Source organism: Hippoglossus hippoglossus, chromosome 17 (genome assembly GCF_009819705.1).
Source record: "Hippoglossus hippoglossus isolate fHipHip1 chromosome 17, fHipHip1.pri, whole genome shotgun sequence".
NCBI lineage: Eukaryota > Metazoa > Chordata > Actinopteri > Pleuronectiformes > Pleuronectidae > Hippoglossus > Hippoglossus hippoglossus.
The window spans coordinates 5007953-5029116 of NC_047167.1; the positions used below are offsets into that span (position 1 = coordinate 5007953).

At 40.5% G+C, this 21164-nt stretch overlaps 1 protein-coding gene across 5 annotated transcripts in view; it reads right to left on the bottom strand.

Annotated features, from left to right (window-relative positions):
• Positions 1 to 19409, bottom strand: part of ctnnd2b (catenin (cadherin-associated protein), delta 2b) — a 166422-nt gene extending 147013 nt beyond the window's left edge. For 3 of the 5 annotated variants that reach the window (XM_034613774.1, XM_034613772.1, XM_034613770.1), the window contains exon 1: positions 19124 to 19409. The gene's annotated coding sequence lies outside the window, so the exon portion shown is untranslated. Of the gene's footprint in view, positions 1 to 19107 lie in introns of all 5 variants that reach the window. The other 2 variants (XM_034613771.1, XM_034613773.1) reach the window with 2 other exon arrangements.
• Positions 19410 to 21164: the final 1755 nt, after the last annotated feature.

Below are 21164 nucleotides of genomic sequence, written 5' to 3' on the forward strand. Positions count from 1 at the left end.
TGGCTCAAATATCATGTAGTAGGTCCTCTTCAATTTAAAATGAAAGAAGGCTCTCAACATTAAAATTAGGTCACTGTAACGAACAGGGAAATGTGGGCGAGTCAGAACTTAAGGTAATACATTTTTTATGTCGTGTAATGGCACTCACTAGAATGGCAGAGCGTTGAGCGTTCTTGAAGCTCTGTTTTAGCTTGAAAGAAGTAATATCAATTAAACAAGAATAAAGAATGACATTAACTAAGGCACTGATGTGGACTTTTTTCCCTTTGAAAATACAGAAGGGGGTACCTGAGAAAGAGAATAAAAAGAAAACATCTTTTAGCACAACCTCCCAACGGACAATGGACGGAAGTTAAAAGAGGAGGAAAAAAAGCTGTTCACTCAAGTCATAGATCCTCATCTTCATTACAAAGTAACGCTTGTTTAACGCAACATCTCTGTCTTCAAACAACAAGCCGGAGCAGCTAAAAATACGATCAACACCATGAATTATACATTTTCCGCGGATCCTTTGGGTGAGCTACGTTCGCGAGCGGCTTCACCGCATGGTATAATTACAGAGGTTACAACAGTGGTGATAAACACAGTGCACAGACAAATTAAAACTTGCACTATCCTTCTCCACCCACGAAGGAATCCGTGTGGTGGTAGATGCATCATGACAAAGCTGTTGGTGACTGAGGAGTATTCGGGAAAGAAAGTAACAGCCCGAGACACTTCAATTAAGTGCGCTTGTCAAACTGCAGTGTTTTGCTGTGGGAAAAATGTGCCATAGCATTTTTTAAACTAAACTCCTGAGGGTTTACATGTGCATTAGTGAAGTAAATACAGGGGCCAGGGTTATATTAGCAGCGGGATTTTCTTATTGTAAAACCACAGGTTCAATTCCTGAGTCTCAATGAACATATCCCCAAGATACTGAACATCCCAGCAATGAAACACAAACTGACTCTGAACTCACCAATATAGCTTGAGGCTATTGAATGTGTGTCAGCTTTAGACACACAGCGTCATTCTACACTGCTATGGAAACATTCTTTACAATGGCACAATCTATTAAATGTATGATAAAAGTCCATAATCCATTAGCTATACCGCTTATCCTTGAGGGTCACAGGAGGACGAGGGCAGGTGGTGGTGGTGCGGGTGTTTGTCTGGAACCTGTCCCAGCTGACATTGGATGAGAGAGGCCGGGTAAGTACTCGAAGGCTTGTTAGTCTATCACATGGCTGACACATAGAGATAAACAACATCCATGCTCACATTCACAACTCTGGGCAATTAGCCAATTAGCCTATGTCGACTGAGAGGAACCCCTCATAGGCACAAGGAGAACATCCAAACAGAAACTTCCAGCAGGTTGGATTCAAGAACTGATTGTTGCATTGTTCAACAGTGCTGAACAATGTACAACGATGTGACTCTCGATGACACAATTCTCCATGTTGGTTTTCATGACCTATACCCACATTCCCTTACAGGCAATAAAATCCATCCATCCAATCCCTATATCACTTTGAGGGTTTGCGGGGGGAGCTAGAGGCGGGGTACCAGCTGTTCAGGTCACTCGTGTTTCATAGGGGCCAACATACAGAGGCAAACAACCATTCACACTCACATTCACACCTAATCAACCTAACACCAAACAAACTAATGTATCTATTTTTCTTTTCTCCACTTTAATGTTCCACACCGTAACTTTTTTTGTTTCATCAGGATCGCGAATTATTTTGGGCATAACAATTTGTGTTGCATAGCAACAGGAATGGCCTTATGCTCCTTACTCCCCCTTACTTACGCAACCATTATTAGAATTTCTTAAATGATAATAGTTTAGGAAGCTTTATTTTATTGCAGCTAAAGACCTTGTGTCAGTAGAGCAAAACCTTCTTAGAATTGAAATTGTGTTATACAGCTCCAAGAAGTCCACTGCTGCTCTAATATAGACAGAACAAGTCTGCAGCTGTACATATAGTTTTTTGTGGGTGTACAGTTCTTTGAGCCTAAAATAATCATGTTAAAATGGTGATGTTTAGCAAGTAATGTTTAGCAAATAATGTTCATCAACTCTCTTAGTTTATGGTGTTGCTCTAAAATGAATACAACAGTTGAGGTAATAGCTCCAGGTTTATGACCAAATTCCTAAAATCTTGACCTGATGAAATGCTATTGGACCATACAGTAAATATGATTCATTCTGTGGGTAACATACCAAAAGTTCATGGCAACCCATCCAGCCGTTGCTGAGAAATTTCACCGTAGAGCTAAAATCCTTAGGATTGAAAATCGAAAATGTCAACCTCCTCATGATGCTACGAGAAGAGTTAGAGTCATAGTCACTAGAAGTCATCCTCTGGGCACAATAAATGCCAGCATTTTGTGTAAATCCATCCAATAGTTGTTACAATATTTCAATCCCTTTTTCAATCCCTGTTTCGTGCTAGTAGCATGGCTAACAAACACTTTAGTTGTGAACAATTTTCGAAAACAGATGGCCTTTTTTTTTTATACATCTACTCTGTCAGGAGCCAATGCAGATTAGATTACGGGGGGAAAAAATATGGTTGTGGAACACACACTGTGAAACAAAAAGAAGGCTAATGTTTCCAGTTGCCAACATAATTAGCTGTCAACCTGATCCTGCTCATGGCAAATCCAGTAAACTCATTCGCTTTTTCAGTGAACCCTTTCAGTCAATAAGGACAGTGATTTACTGTCTAATGTCTCAATCAAGTAAACTTTCAACTGAACACTAGGACTGAAAACTTGTCACAGAATATAACAGGAGACAAACATCTCTCTTAATGATCTTGAAAAGAAAAAGTTGTGATTAACATTCTTGTATCCTTGGCCCAATGATAAAGTCAGTAAGCTGCACTGTCATGTAAGATTTGTTTTGCTACTAACTTGGTAAATAAGCTTCTATGGGGTTTTTAAAAAATCATTGTACAAATGACTCTTCCATCCTTCCATGATACCTTGAAACCTGGGATTCCAATTGAAAATCTTAAATAAAAGGTCAAAATAAAAAATCTAAATTGTTGTGTGTGGCAGAGTATAAAAAAGTATGTAGTATGTATGTCAGTATGTAGAGTCCAATTATATATTTATACAGTGGTTGCACAAGGATAGCATTGCACTCATACATAACTTAAACAGGACATACATTGACTGAAGCCAGCCTACAGCACAAAGGCATCCCATTACTATTCTAAGCACCACGAGCATCAATGTTCAATCTCAGAGCACTAGCAGCACACTGGCTAGCTACTGTAGCGCTATGCATAATACATCAGCTGGACTCTTAAGGGCTTTTCTCAAAAGAAATGACATCACTGAGGAGATCGCTTCTGGAAGGAACATCAAAGAGACACAACCACCCTCGGCTTCGGCCTCAGACCACGGCTAAAGCTTGACTCTAGGTATGAGAGCAGCAGCAAACCAAGTAAAAAGGTGGATGACATGATGCAATTTAGGAAAGAAACTGTGAAATGTTAAGAAGCAAACTAAATTCAACAACAGACACTAATATTAGCTTAGCTTCTTCAGCATTATTCAAAAAAAATGTTGAGTGTTCCCCTCACCTTTCTCTTCTGTTTTTGACTGGTCAGGACAATGTATTAGAGAAAATAATTTATTTAGCATCACATATAAAGTTATCCTTACTCCAATTCAGGTTATTTTTATCTTTTATTTAAGATATTTGATGCTTCTTTGGCCTGACTGCTGGCATGTCATGCAATTCTGGGTCACATCACTCTAAATGATCTTACATCAAAGGCAACACAGTGGATGCTGTCAAATGAGGAGTGGTCCCCAAATATGCTCCATTAATAGTCACAATTTCCCTTATGACACCCATTAATTTATCTTAACATTTAGCTAACTCTGGTGCTTAGTAGGCCACTACAGGAGGACCAGGTTATGACTTCTAGCCTCTTTAGATTTGTACATTTGTACTCACAGATCACAGCCGAACATAACAGAAATTAAATGTTTCCTAACGCTGTACATCCTCTTTGCCGTGGCTTCTTTTGCTGTCTTTTCATGATTATCTCCAGAAGAACAGGACATGCTGTTGCTTTCCCCGCAGCACTGCTACATGTTTAGCAGTTTGAGCTGAGCTACAGATGGGCCTGAGTCGTCACAAAGAGATGACACAAATCCAGTAGCGCCGCTTCCCCCAAGCATCTGTTTAGCTCTGTGGAAATTAAGAAAAGCGATGGCCAGTGGATGCAGACACTATGGAAAGCACTTGTACATGTTCACAAATCTGACTGGCCTGTCCAGTGTCAATACACATGACATATGTGCATTCTAAAAAAACTGGGTGCAATTCCTCTTCAGCGAATGAAAAGATTATCTGCCCTGGAGTGTATTTGGTGTGGCCACTTTCTATGTCTTCGACTCTTTCTCTCTTGCAGTGCTATAAATAGTGGAGAGTGCTGCTGTCTCTCATATTTCATGTGTCACTGGCTCAGTGGTGAAGAATGTTTACCCCGGACATAAAGCCTCTTCTCGCCTCCTTTCGTATGCGTTTACACTTCCTCACTCTCCTTTGTGCTGTCTAGCATTCTCTCGTCCTCTCTTCTTGCCTCTCCACAATTCAGCCCGAGAGAAAGAGCCTAAACCACGTTTCAAGTATCAAAGGTCCTACAGCCTGGTTCGTAGGGCAATTTAGGTAGAAAAGAAAGAGTAATGCGTTTTATGTCACATCCATAATTCTCATAGTCTCACAGAAAGTTCTATGGGAATGGAGACCTTATATTGCCCAATAAATGTCATATATGGAAAAATTTAAATATTGCCAAATGCTAATTGAATGTGCTGCAACACCAACATGCTAACTCAAAGCTAAGGGCTACAACAAGGAGCATTTCACCTCTTAAATGAACTAGCATTGCTTCTGGAACCTTGTGCTCTCTGAACAAGATGTGACAAAGAACCGACCAAGTACTTCTGCTGCGCACCTTCTCTGCTAAAGCAAGCAGCATTGAACTGTAATGACCCGTTCAAAAATGTACAGTCTAGAAGCGCATCAGACCCTATGCATATGAATATATGAAAGAATTGCATGTCACATTAAATTTGTTCGAATAGCCCCACAGTGTCTATACATTTATGGTTTTGGTAATCACATAGGACAAAGGAAAGTGAAAGATGAAACATTACATTTCCATCTTTATGTTTTCTGTTTTAAGTGTGAGAATAGTTTAAGAGTTGTACCCACGTGATTCTACATTCCACATGACATCTGGTTCAGACTGTAAAACCCTCTGGTCTTAAATCATGAATACTACAGGAGTCGTTTCATGAATATTTATTAAAAAAATTTAAATCTTTTTAAATGTCTGTAAATGCATTATGTTTAAATCATGAAATAAGCCTTCATCAAGGAAGCCGTTAAATGTGATGAAAACTGATGTAAGAGGCAATCAGAGGAAAGTAGGTGATCCAGGCCTATAGCATAAAGGTCTAACACTGTAGATACAGATGGATCCAATTATCATTGTCTGATCAATGTCCACCATTAACCATTAATTAGGTTGAAAACCAAGTTAACTGAGGACATCGTTTTATTTTACTGCAACAAATCAATGGGATTCATCAATTTGGCCTGAAGGCTAAGATAAGTAAGGGCACACTGTTATTTTACTAGAGCAGCTGAGAGCAGTGCATAAAAGGAATTCCCAGACCCAACTCTCATACTGCAGCACATGGAGTGCAGCATGTTAGACAGCTGAGTGAAAATCTCCGAGGGATTTGACCCTTAGCCAACAAACTGCAAAGTCTCCTCATCTCTCAGTCAGACACAATGCTTAGTCATCAGCTAGATGCTCGGCTCAACCTGACAAATCCTCGTGAGTCAAAGTCAAAAGGTCTGAGAGAAAATGTTTCTTTTAAGCTATGTTCAGATGGCTCCTTCTGTGTTCCAGGACTGTAGTCAGGGGGGGGGGGACTGCCATTTTTAATTAGCGGCTGCTAAATGCTGGAGCCATTTCTGGGTCTGAGAAAAAAACACACCAGCAAAGCTGACAGACAGTGTCCGATGTCTGATTCAGTCCAGATATAAAAAGCACAAGCATCTTTGATTTCATGTCACTCCCATCTCGTCCTATTTCCCAAGTGAAATATCCTGTTTTCTTTTTGACATCAAAGCTGATTAAAATACCTCAATCTTCTCTATTTCCAAGATGAAGCAATTGAAAAAAAAAAAAACAGTTTAACAAGTTCAATCTGATGGGTTTCCAAATGTGCAAGGTGTCAGGGTTAAATATAATCAAGTGATAAATATTACAATGGAAGAACACCACTGCTATAAAATGTTGAATTAGGACCCATTCATTAAAATATGGGTTAAGGTGAGTTTTATTAATTGCGTCTGTATGTGTAACCCCAAGCCAAACTCCAGTGCTCCTTCACAGCTAATCCCAAATCCACAAACAGTGCACAAACAACACAGACTTGGACCCTGGGAACCGGGGGTAATTTCGCAGGAGGTAACTGGAAACAACATCCTCATTCTTTGCACACTGCTTATTTTGTGTCTAAATATCCCATAACAAGACCTTTTTTAGTTCTGTCACTGTTTCCCCATATAATATGACAAATTTCCAGGAAAAAGAAACATAATCAACATGTACTTTTTTCTTTTTCCTGGATAAAAAAAAGGTTGTTTAGCGTGAGTGCAGAAAGCCATTAGCAAGGCCATTAATTGCTATGGCTGCTTGTAGATCAACAAACGTAATGACTCATATCTTCCTCAAGCACAAAAGGTCCTAATGTTTGCAAACTCATGAACCCATCCTTACTACTGGGGTGAGAACATGTGAATAGAGGATGACTGCACAGTTAAGGTGAATGGATCACACATGTTAGAGACGCCGCACCTCATGTGTATGAACACAGTGACCCTTCACAGTGACCTTTCAGCCTATACTCTAAGGCTATACTGTAGCACAGCGGTCATTTGAACTAAATGCTAGCGTCAAAATGCCGATGTTAAACAGGGATTATTTGCAGATTATTTACATTATTCGTTTACAAAAATCGCCATGTTAGTTTGGCTCGTAAGCATGCTAACGTCTGCCGGTTACCCTGAAACACAAAGCCCAGCTAAGGCTTTTGGTTGTACAGTGTTTCATCATGCACGAAAGTGATGAATAAATGAAAACTTTGACTAAATGTTGTTGCTAGTAGCGCAAGACGAGATTTTATGATTTCAGAAAAGATAGTTGTTACGAATAATCCTGAGGGGAAAGTGAATCAAAGTGCATAACAATCCATCCAATATGGAGATGAAATATCCATTCAGATATTTCACACAAAACCACAAGTGTAGATGTTGTGGTGGCAGTGGGGGTATAAACTCAAGAAATCACCAGAGTTATTAGGGGTCATCATCAGAACATCACAATATTATTTCTTCTGTTATCACCTCATCAATATGCATCTAAATATACTCCAAATTTCAAAATCTTTTGATGAAGGCTGTTGATGTGGAATGTGGAATTGAAGTAGAGAAGATCCAGATACTGGAATAAAATCACTCTGTATGAGATTTGAGATTAACAACAGGGGATTCATCTTCTGTGCTCCATCTTTAGCAAATTCCACAGTAATCTATCAAAAAGAACTTCATCAATCTCATGTTGACCGTAGATGAAAGATAGGAAATAACCAAAGTCACTAGGATGCATCCTCAAGGGAGCGTCAGTGGTTTATAAAACTTACATGGCAATCCATCAAGTAGATTTTGAGACACTTCTGTTGGGACCAAAGTGGTGGATTTATTGACCTGCACTTTTAGCATGGATGGAAGCATTCAAACTAGACATAATCTGGGTCTGGGCAGAGTCAATTTCAATGACCTGTATGCCAATGGAACATAAAGAAAAAATCACTGTTCAAAATGACAATCTAATATCTTTGCATGTCTGAAAATTTCTTCTACAGCTTTAATATGATGTTAAATTATGCTCCACACTCACTGCTCCAAAGTACAATGACAACTAATGGACAAAGTGAAGCGGTCAACTAGGAGTGCAGCATTGCTGCCTGAAATCTTTGGTCTGCAGCCGCCTGAATGGGACACCAAAGTGCTGAGCAAACCTTTAAGATAAAGAGGAGATTAGTTGCTGTCAGGGCACTGGCTGGATGTGACTACAGTGAATGAAGAGGCATTAGAGCCAGACAAAGCTGGCCCTAACTGGCCGGACGCTACTTCCTTTCCTGCACGCTTTCGTACACGCACACACACACACACACGCACACACACAAATACACGCACAAGCCCACTCATGCAAAACTTGCAAAGCAAGCAAATACTTACACATGGTGAGAAATTAATGAGGGTTTGGGGCACTAAAATGCCCTTTAAAGTTTAAAAAATGCTTATGAAATAAAAACTTTCAGAGTAAAAAAACAGATAGCCTCCCCTCCCTTTCTAAAAGTGCTTTTTTTCCCTTGCTGGTCACCCTGTTCATATTAAATTGGTTGAGTGGTCATTTTTACACATTTAATGGTATTTTTTTTCTTCTGCAGTTGGGGTTAGAAAAATGGAAGAGTTTTAGGTCAGAAAAAAATCAAGGACACAGCCTGAAGCAAAGGAATACACACAATGCACCCTCCAAAAGACCCCCACGCAAACCACTGAGTCAACAAAACAGGAAAGAACCGACAGGGTAAAAAACGAAACAATGGAATCGTGGAAGGTGAGGTGGTTGGGGACAAAGAAAATAAAACAACACTTTTACAAAATTTCATCACTGGGGAATAAGTTGGAACAAACCTCAGGGGTGCAAATGCATTGTTTTATTGAGGTAAAAACAAAAAAGGAACAAAGCTTGAAAGAAATCACACCAACAGGGCAAAAAATGACCCTCTGCAAAACCATCAATGCATCCGCTGCCAGTTCCAAAGAACACAGGCAGGGAAATTAAGCAGAGTAAGAATTGTTCTCATCTCGGTGATAAGTGATGAATGGATGTTTGACCGCCACAATCTGTCACGATTTTTTTTTTTCTAAAGAGCTTCAAAAGCTTTTCTGGACAAAATGGATTTTTTCTCGACAGCTCCTATGGAAAAGAAGCTCATTTGGAATTATGTAAGGCCCACTTGCACATAAGAGTTCATAAACGCCAAAGGCATGCAAGAACAAAGAGCAGCTGTCAGGCTGCAGCCAGTCCTTCATCGCCCACCCAGTCAAACACACACAGCACACACATGCAAAAAGACAAAGGCATGCAAAGTCACACATTGGAAAATGAGTACACAAGGATTTCTAAACACTAAAACTACTGATAGGAAAAAGAGAAAGTAAGTCCTAATTTAAAATAGAGACAAGGTTGGATGATGCGTCAAAAGTGTAAACAGTTCAAAAACTGCAAATCAAACAGTCAAACATGTTTTTTCTCTTACTCTTTATTCACTACAGACCATTTTGGCATATTGATCATTTATCCCATTCTGGTTATGATAATATGCTATCAACATTCTGTGTAATTACTGCTCATAGAGTTTCACACCTCATGTTAAGTGAGGCATTTAGCACAATTTGTGTGTGTGCAAACATATTGTTTGCGTTGCTTCACCAAATCTATCTCCTAAAATTCTGTTTACATACTGTTCTGTGTATTTGCATCATGCAATTAGAAGAAACTGTAATTGCCACATGGCTTTTGGGAAGTACTATGTTTTTGTACCGTACAGAAGTCAGAGGTGGTCGGGGTGGATGATGGGTGTTCATATTGTAAGACGTTGCACTTATCAAAGCTATATCATAATAATTGAGACCAATCCGATTACAGCTCATTTTGGAATTGAGGGTATAGACATTACTACATCCCAAGCTAACTCTATAGCATTCACCTCTCTTCTAGCTCGGAGGCATATTCTCCGCAATTGGAAATCTGAAAAGCCCCCCTCATTCATAAACTGGATCAGAGAAGTACTACTTTTTATCAGGTTGAAGAAACTCAGGTATAACAGATGCAAGTCCCGTCAAAAATGTTTAGACACTTGGTCCCCCTTCATAGAATTCACTCTCACTCTGTCATTCTCATAAAATTACAGTAATATTTTTCCCTCTCAATTAGCTACCCCGTCTAGTTTATGTGTCAGCACTGGGAATGGGTGATGCTTTTATAACTGAGGATGTTTAGATTGGAATAGGTTTGTTGCCCGTGTGATATTGTCGATGAGCCTGTATTGAATTTACTTCACCTTTCACTAATGAAGGTATACATCACACCTCATTATGTATTTTTAGATGTGGGTGTATATATCTTTTTTATGTATGTACTGTATACCAACTCTGTGTGCAAAAGTAACCATGCAGATGTGTATGACTGTATACCTTTAAACTAGGCTATCTGATTATTGAGTGGTTCCAACTACAACAGTGAATCAAGCCCCTTTCACATTTATTTGTTATCTTCGTCTATTTTACTAAATATATTATTTATTTAAATTGTATTTATTCATTTTAATTATTATTATTATTATTACTATTATTATTATTGTTATTATTATTAGTAGTAGTAGTACTATTACTATTACTTCTATTATTTTTCTCTTCTTTTATTTCTATTTATTTTCTTTTATGAGCTTTTGAGCATGCCTCACCCTACTGACAAGAACACCCTTCTGATCTACTGGTCTACCACCCAGGCTTCAAGCTATCATTCGCTGCTGGAAGATGATGCTGTGAGTGAGTCACAGGCTAGCGATGCCCGACTCCTGCATCAGCTGAGACAGTGCACACCTGCTGACAGCACCATCAGCCAGACCGCTGAGCTGAGAGCATTAGAACGACAAAGAATAGGAATTACAAACATTTTCTACTGGTATTTTTTTTAAGTTGCACTGATGCCAGGAGAGAGAGATATCTTTGTTCCCTGAAGTTCGAAATTACAGCATTTTCAAACTCTCAATACTCAATACATTTAATTAAGTCCCCACTTCGGTGTATACTAAAAGGAAAACAGCATTCAAACATACCAGCAATGCTGTACTGTGAGGCAGCTAAAAATATGTGCGTCACAAAATGAGAGTTGACTTGAGGTTTTGTCCACTCATGCATCTAGAACTGTCTCCTACTACTAGTAGGAGACAGTTCTAGATGCAAACTTCAATTTGGATGAATCATATATTAAGATACTGATACTACTGTTATGATTCTGACCAACATACATCTTCTCAGATTTACTTATTCTCATGTTTTGTACTTTTACCGCTTCCAGACTGTATTCATTTTTCCTTTACTTGCTTACCGTGGGAACTGTTGGGTTTCCCTCTATACTAATGTTAGGTCTGGACCTTATTTAGTAAAATCCTTGAGATAATGTTTGCTGGGACTCGGCTCTATACAAATAAACTTGAATTGATATTTTAAGTCAAAGTTCTAAAAATGGCTATTTTAGTTTAGACAACGTTTACAATTTAAGACGATTGGTTTCTTTTGTTGAATTAAAACAGGGTTTTACATAAAACATTTAAAGTACGGTTTCAATAACAATATAATTTTGCTATTGGCATTAAGACAGTGTATTAAGTATCAGCTGTTTAGCCACACTGTCCTCATTGTTAAAGAAATGCCCTCTTCAATCACCATTCCATCATTTGATGAAAACGTGCTGTATTCTGCACATATTACAGAAACAAGCATTTGCACAAATATACAGCGACAAACTTCCCACTCACACCCACCCACTCACTCTCTCCCCCTCACACACTCCAAGCTAATTGTGAGTCGCCCCTTGCTGACCTCCCCTTGCACACAAAAAAAGTCATCGCCGTGACAGCAGAATCTTGCTCATTATTCCCAACAAGGGTCGGCCTTGTACAGCCAAAACTGCGAGGCCGCACCTGGCTGACATCACAGCAAACCCGAGTCCCTGTTGCCAGGGCAACCACAACTTGGCAACCGCAAGTTGGCAACGTCCCACTCCACGGGGGATTGATTGGGTGAGCAATGCAGTAAGAGGTGGATTAGGCAGAGTATTATTGTCTCCCTCGATGCAAAGGGACATGCGAGGCCAGAGACGTGCCAGACACTAAGAGGATGGTGGACTCACTGAAACAATGAGGGCAACCCTGACCTGACCTCGGCTTAACAAAACGATAAAACATGCCTCTCATCTATCAATTACCCATAAATTTACTAATGTGCTGCCGCAGTGATAACAGAAAGTGTGGAGTTCTTTTGGCTGGGCAGCTTCAGGTTTATTCCATGCATTATTTTTTCACTCAAATGAACTAATGACACTTTTCAGCTGAGACAAATATGGCCGCATTTTCCCTCAAGTGTGTATTTAAAAAACTCAACCAAATGGGTGCCATAATAAATATAGGTGCAAAGCGATTTTGCAGGGAGAGTTTTCCGGCTGCAAAATGCACACTCAAACATCAAGTGAAATGAACAAAACTCAAGTGACAAAATGATGTGTCCGACAAACAACCATTACCCTCTCCATAGCACCCGCTCGGCTCCTCTCTCCTCTTAGGGCAACAGAGAAGAGGGAAAACCACTCAGTGTCTGAGACAGGGAAGCAAAGTGCAGCTGTTATTTGCTATCATCCATTAGCGAACAGGCCCGGCCAACGAGTGGAAGCTGCAGAGACAGGAAATGGTTGGTGGTTGTTCAGTCACCTGAGTTGTGCACCTGATTGGTGCTGTAGGTATTAATATACTGTGCAAACAGCAAAGGTCAACACCAGCAATGTCAGTGGCTCCATTTACATGGACTCTGTAATTACCTCTGTGCCTTGTAACTCAAATAACCTAGTTTTAAAGTAAATGTGAGCATCAATATCAAACTATAGTAAATTTAATAAAGTATAAGAGGGAAACATAATTTCATAATTTAAGGTAGAATTGACACATTAGGTTCTATGCATCCGCACATTCAATTTCAAATTAAATACTGGCCTAAACTATATTTTGAGAAGTTCAATGTGAATATAGAAAGAAGTGTGCCTGAGCTGTAGCCCTTTTAGCACACGATGCCCAAATTGCAAGGGTTCAAAAGTAATTGGACACTTGGCTGCTAAATATTTCTTAGACAGCTTTGTGTCATTTCAAGGTTAGTTCATGCACAAAAGAGCTCCCACGTGGCTCAGTGCTGACTGAGACCAGAGAGCTGCCAATTAGATTGAGTTGGAGGTGTCGATTATATGAGTAGTAAAGAGGTTCCTGTGTAAGTGAAGAAAAGGATAATGAGACCTTAAAAAAAAAGCTAAATTCTATCAGATAGATATCAAAGGAATTTGATTTACCAAAAAAAGCACAAAAAAACTGATTGCACCCACGAAGACTATAGCCTGGCAAGTGACCTGGTAGACTGAGAAGCACAAGTCTTTGGGATAACCAGAAATTCATGTGCATGGTGAAGAAACACCCCTTTATAACTGCACAGCAAGACAAGACTGCTGTCAAGGATGTTGGCTTGTCAAAAATCTCATGACATAACCTCAAGGGGTTCACATGAAAAAGAGAAAAGCCAAGGCTGCAGTTCACAAAAACACACAAAAAGAACTGGTAGAGATCTGGAACCAAGCTCTATGGACTGAAGAAACAACAATCAACCTCTATCAAAATGATGAAAAGTGGAAAATGTGGAGAATAAAAGGGAACGCTTACGCCCCAAAGCCACCACCTCATCTGTCAAACATGGTGGTGGTTATGGCTCGGGCATGGATGGCTGCCAAATGAACTGGCACCCACTGGCATTTATTGATGATTTCACTGCTGACAGATGCAAGAGGATGAATGCAGCGGTACACAGGAGCATTCCTTGAACTCACATTCAGTCAAATGCATCAAAACTCATTGGACGACATTTCATCATTCAGCAGGGCAACGATCCTAAACATACTGCCAAAGCAGCAAAAGAGCTTTTCACTGTGAAGAGGTGAAATATCCTCAACTGGCTGAGTCAGTAACCCAGTCTCAATCTGACTGAGCTGCTCTCCACCTCCGGAGGAGCAGACTAAAGGCAGGAGTCACCCAACAACATACAAGACCTGAAGGTGACCGCAGTGACGGCAGTGAGCTTCTCCAAGGAAGACACAAAGTATCTGCTGATGTCTAAGGCTCCAGAGGGAGCTGTGCAAACTCTAATAAACTGCCTGAGTTATTTTGTTCTGAAGACGACCAGTTTGATGAATAAAACCTGGTTGTGGAGTAGGAGAAAAGACGGCTGATTACACCTCGGAGGTCTCGTTCACCTCGTTCTCTCTCATCTCATCAAGGTGGCTTGAGGCTACATTAATAGAAGGTTAACATGGTGGTTTATAGGGAGAAATTGTGGCTTTTGAAATACAGTTTATACAGGAAAAACTAAATAACTTTCTGAAAACAATTTCTAAATGCCTTGTGAATGATTCCAGTAACAGCACAGTATCATCTGCAAATATGATGATGTGCTATTGTGATCGAGGAGCAAATTAAACGACATTAAAGACAGGAGCAGATGTCAAATTGTATCCAATTGTGCAACACATCTGAAGGTGTATAACTAGTATCCACACACTGCAATGCTAAACAGCCAAATACAACAGTAGTTTATAAAAGACGATGGTGCGAGCAACATATGTATGACCTTGAAGAGGTCAAGAAACAAGGTTGAACAAAGCTAATGCAGCTTTACAGCTCAGTCATCCCTATGGTGATAATAGTAAATGTGCACCGACCTAGCTCTAGAATGTAGCACGTAACACTAGTATGGATTGAAATAATTTAACCATATGCTTATTTAATTATAACAGTGGGAAACCTAATATAATTGCACAATCACTGGTTTTATATTGGTTGGCAATAGTTGGTCTATTCTTTTGTTGATATTATTTTTATGGATTATTTTTTTTTAATATAAATAAATTACTTTAGCATTAGTATGTAACCCCGATAAAGGCTGTCGGCCACAACACACTGGTTCATTTCATCATCATTTTCATACATGATTGGTATAGTGTCAGCGACTTGTCCTGCTTTTTGAATCTCCTACTGAATATCTGCCCTGAACAGTTCAAGGAGTAAAGCTGTTGTTGACCTGGCAACCTATCTTCTCCATCTACTCAACAGGAGGAGGGGGTCACCAGCTGTGATATGAATCAGACACAGCCATGATTGGAATACAGTGACCCAGCAACACACAGTCTCTCTCTCGCTCTCTCTCTCTCTCTGAACAAGGTTATCAGCAGAGATTATCAGGTTAGGACAATGAATGGCTGGTTCACATATGTAGCAAGTGTTTGTGGCGGGGGCAAAACCATCTCAGCCCGTGATTGTCATTTTATCTCATGTGGGACAATTGTTGTTTGGGGAAAAAAAGGTACTGATAGTGACAGACTAGTGATAAATAATTCTTATTGTAGCATGAGCACTTTTTGAACTCTGCAGTAGCAGCAGCAGAATGACTTTGGGCCTAGGAAATAACGCATATGAACATATTCAATATTATAACATTTGTTAAGTATTTGCATAATATAATTATTAGCAGTGCTACTAATAAAACCATCACCATCAAGAATTCCCTAGTTAAATACAGCTGCTACTTTCTCCATGTAAACTTACACAGCGTCTACAGGGGTTACACAAGATAAGCGTTCATGAAAAAAAACTTTAACTTTGAAATTACTAAAGCATGCTAATGCTGTTACAAAAGTGGGTCATATGATGTTTCATACTAATTAAGTATTTAACAGCCCCCTATATACTGTATATACAGTATCTGTAGTATCCCTGACGGCTAGTTTCAAATAGTAGATACTGTTCTCTTCTCTCGCTGCAGTTTGTTCTTGATTTTCTAGCTCTGTGCTCCTTGAGGTATTGATTAATTTAGTAGTTTTTTTTGACAAACGTGCCTGCAGTTTTAACACAGATTGTCTCGCTGCTTGAAATTTTTAGTTAGCCGCCCATTAATAAAAGCAAATCAAATGCTGATTGCCACAACTCTTATGTTCCCAGATCCAGGAAACATCGTTGAGTCAAATGTATCATAACAATTGAAATTATTACCCACTCTACAAATTTAAGACCCAGGTTGTAATAAACGGTAATTATTATTTAATTTTGCATGAGCTGTTGATATCAGTTTGTCTGTCTTCCTTTATGTTTTAGTCCTGTGAAGAAAATTGAATGCAGCATCCACATTATATCCATTAGTCTAAGTCGAGAGGCCAATAAAACATTATTTAATTTTGGGTTTTGGGCAGAAAGCAGTGAATCATATCTCAGATCAGTCTCACTTAGAGGTTATTAAGAGTTGGGCCACATCGCATGTATCATCTTCTTAATATAAAAACTTAATGAAGCCTGTTGAGGCTGCAGTAGCCGAGGCGAGTCTTTGGAGAAGGATGATGCCACGCTCTTAACACTTCGATGAACCATGGCGGTGAGCAGCACTTTTCAGACTTTACACCAGGGATGACGCTATGGGGTCACTCCACTATCCACAATGAATCTCCTGCAACTAGGTGAGAGGTTGTGGTGAAGAACATAAATGTGGGATACTGTGTTTTACCCCAGGGTAGCAAGTGAATTAGAGACTTATGGCTTCCTGTGATGTTGTGCAGGATGTTATGGGGAAAAAATTGCTGCAACATTTGGGGAAAGAAGCTCTATGATCAGTTAAATGTTGTGAGACAAGATCACTGGCTCATAGTTTCACCTGTGTGTGTTTTAAGGGTTTCTAGCTCCGCTCTGAGATGTTACATGTCTGGCTTGTAGCAGTCAGTAAACACATGCTGTTTGTTAGCACTCTCACAGACCAAATGAATCCTGGAGACAAGGAGGTCAGACTGTGACCATGTTCATATCACAGTCACTACATGAAATAAATGTTTGTATAAAAACACTGATAATCTATGTTTTGGGTTATGGGGCAAGAGTGGTTGTTCAGTAGTTCCCAACATAGGTGTTGGAACCCTTCAGAGGGCGAACGATCAGTCTCAACAGTCTCAAGATGTTTGAATTTCGACTTTTTACTCATCTTGATTTTATTTTGTAAAATATGGAATATAGTTTTACTTTACTTTAGTTTCCCAAAAACTATACAATTTAAATGCAACACTGAAAGTCACAAGTATATATATTTTGTAAGACATATATATTTGCTGAGGATTTGCAGAGGGACAGATGCGAAAATGATACCACTTCATATCTGTTAGTTAAGAAGCTGTTGTCTCATTGATTTCACAGTGCAGACAGCTTTGATTCCACAAAATAGGGCTGGGCAATGAGGCCAATAATGCTATCAAAGTAAACATTTTAATGTCAGTCAATATTGATTATTATCACAATAAAAATCAGACCATTATTTCTTTTGAGATTAAAGACTAAAAGTTGAAGGAACTGGAAAGTTGATAATGATTTTAAACTCTTATATAAATATATGTTTAACATTTCTAATATTACAATTGCTGTAAAGTATATCACAATAGTTATTGTTATTGTTTCATTTCCCAACCTTGTCAGAAAGTCAGTGCATTAAGCCAAGAAGTAGTCCTGCTCATAACCCCAGTAAAACAACAGATTGTTGTTTGTACAATGCAATTTTTTGTTCAAATCCAACAAACAAGTAATAACATGTTAATTAGTGCCGTCTCTAAGCTAACAGGCTGCCATCTGCAGCTTCATATTCACCATACAGACCAGAGAGTGGTATCGATCTCCTTATCTAACTCTCGACAAGATAACAAATAAGTGTATTTCTGGAAATGTCAAACTACGCATTTAGACAGTGAAAAGTCAGTGGGCTACTGTTGAAAACACAACTAACACAACACAGCTAAACCATATGAAAAGCATGTTACTCGCATTTGACAACCGCACCATTGTGCTGTGATCGGTTCTAATGTTCGATAGAGAATGTAGGACTTCCCATTGGTCCACTGGCAGGAGAAGAGGTCAAAGAAACACGATAGCGTCAGTTCTCTCCTGCCACCTCAATGAATCTGAACACCATCATCACCTTGAATGCTGCAAGATCCACTGATCCTTGTCATGTTTTTCCACTCAAGCCTAATGGAAAACATCTGCTACCACATACTGCACGTGCACAATAAAAAGGTCAGTGCAAAAAAGCTGCCTGTTGATAACAACTTAATAAGATATTTCCCTGTCAGACATCATCTGTACTGCTGGTCTAATCAGGAGCTCCTCCTTGGCCTCCCCCAACCCCCCCTAATGTCCATCACATTAAAGTTCTTATTAGGGCTGGAGAGCTCCTCCATCTTGGGGGCGAGCTGAGATCTGTATGCCACTGCAGGTCATGACAGAAACCCAGAGTGAAGTTGAGATGAGGCGTCAGTAAGCCCCTCCATGCTGTTAAAGCTGTATGAGGACTAATTCACTGGGGCACAAGCAGGCCACGATTTCTGCCAGGTCACAGGACACACATCCTGACAAACACGAGCAAACACCACCGTTGGAACACAGTTGTCCTGGGCAACGTGGTGATGAATGAAATTATTTACTGTACAAGAAACCGAACTGTGGTGGTTTGTAGTGATCAACATGGTGCGACTCGTCCGGAAGGCAGACATGCAGGCAGGCAGGCCGGGGCTGGAGCACTGGGGCAGCAAGGTGCTCTTCATCCGCTCACACGGCCGCTGATGTGCGCGGGAAACAAACACTCAGTCTCCCGCAAAAAGCGACGCACAAAGGCGGCGCGGCCGTCCGCGATGAGCCGCTGTCATCCGCGGTAATCTTGCGAATATCACTCATATTTAGGTCAATCTGAAAGTAATAGCGTTTTTCGCATCAGCCAACCCCCCCCCATCCTCTCTCTCTCCTCCGACCCCCACACACCCCGGCCAAGGATGGATGGGTGTAGGGATGGATGGGGGTTTCAGTCCACGATCAATGCAAGCGCACCACAGCCCTTTAGCGCATCACAATAAATAAACGCATCCCAACACCACGCCTCGGAATAAACTGACAGCACCAAAAAAACAAAAACATCTGGCACACAATACAACATGCAGCCACATTCCCGGCAGGCTGTCATATTCTAGCATCTTTTTTCTCTCAAGCATTTTGCACAGATGAGGATGGGGTAGGGGGGGTGGGCGGCTGTGAGACGAGCGGAATGAGGAAACTGACATTGCTGCCTGCTTACTGTAAAATAAATTCCCTCGGGGTGGGGGGAGACGGAGAGCCTCCTTTTTGTCTTCCCTCTGGACTTCCCTCCTGTCCGACGTGCGAATTCCCCCCGAAATTCAGACCATGCAAAAAAACAAAAAAAAGGTAGTCAGTCATTCCATGCCTCCCTCCGATGTGATCGGTCCGGTGGTGTGTGTGTGTGTGAGACGGGAGCGAGGCGAGCCTGCATCGGAGAGAGGAGACTACCAGCCAGCTGTGGTGGAGGAGGAGGAGGAGTAGGAAGTGAGGAGGGAAGAGGAGCGGCCGAGCCGGAGCACTGCGCACGGGAGAGAGAGAGGAGGCTGGGAGAGAGAGAGGCAGAGGTAACACACTCTCTCTCTCTCTCTCTCTCTCTCTCTCTCTCTCTCTCTCTCTCTCTCTCTATTTTACAATGCAACATCACACCCACATCCCCTCCTCCCCTCCTCCCCGCCAGAGAGACTAACACACACGGCCTTGGGTACCATCGGCAGCAGCGACACCCACCGGTGATGAGAGGCAGTGCGGTGTGGGTTGTGATTTAATGCCACAAAGAAGCAGCAGCAGCTGGAGAGGGAAACATGCTGTCATCGTCAATCAGGTACCTCAGGGCATCACAAGTAGCCTAAACACGAAAGACCATCTAAAATCACATATTCAGTAGCAAGATTTATATTGGAAAGTTATTATTGGAAAGAAGAAAACAGGACTTTTGGGATATAATGCTTCTTCAGCCCTCAAGTGAGTGAGTGAGATGACAAGTGTTCATGGTAGTCCCACGTACCAAATTAGAAAATAAGTTGTGACCCCAACTTTATGGAATACAAACCCTACATTTTCATCGTCTTTATTGTTAATTACATTGATGACAAACTGTAGGCCCACTGACCTTTCTGTGGAGAACTGTCACAACATTTGTATCCTAGGACTCCACTAACGGAGCTTTGCATGATTCAGTCCCAAAAAGTCCTTATTTATCTCAGACTGTCTGTTCTGTCTGATATTAGCTCCGGCCTCACAAGAGGCCTCATTAAAAGTGCACTTTCTTCCGATTGGCCAAATATCTGGAAGCCTGCCAACGGGCAGCACACCCAGTGCTTGTGAGCACCATCTCATCCTCTTTATGTTGTAGAGGTTCTGAAAGCAAACTGTAAAACTAAGTAACTAGTAGCTAAACCAACATAATTCTTTGTCAACTTCTCAAATCCATCTGTATACGTTTGGGATTGAATCTGACTGGGAATATGAGAGTGGACTGAAAAAACATCTGTAGCAACAAAGAGCATTTAGTCTTCCAGTCATAATGCGTATGTAAATTTTTTACTATATATGCCACTATCAATATTGGTATGTGAGGGAAATGTGCGAAGACTGAAGCGGAAAACATCTGCTGTCAGGAAATTCAAAAGCTTACATTGCTACTGAAATGCAATTCGGCTGTCTCCAAACAACTGTATCGTAAACCTGCACCATCAGTTATTAGGAGTCCATTAAATGCCAATAATACTACTCAAGCATTTGTACAAATACATCTTGCTGATGCTTCTGGACACATTTTTAGGGATGTTCATGGAATCATTGGGTGTTTCGAGTCTTTCAACATCATACACCCTCCTCCAGATGACCCATCTTGGGCTGATCAGAACCAAGCTTGTGTCCAGATGGTTCACTATCTACTCTGCCCCCATGGCTCTCCACCTTGAGGTGGGGACACATGATGTCAGCTCATCGTGGTAATAGAACAAACCACTGGAAGCCTAGCAATCAGAGCAGCCTGACGCCTGAGCTTTTGTCTCATAGGCTTTTTAATACTTTTTGATATTCATCTTTATATCTTAAACTTTGGCCACATTTATTATGGGCATCCAACATTTATACCTTACATGACAGAAAACAAGGAAAAGCCTAATATGTCCCCTTTAAGCAGTTTAATGTGCCAGCTCATCTTTTAGCTGAGCAGTTGCCTTCTTCCTTGTGTTTTTTTTTTTTTTTTGGTCTCTCATTCAGCAAATCAAGATGCACGGACAAGATGTGTCCTC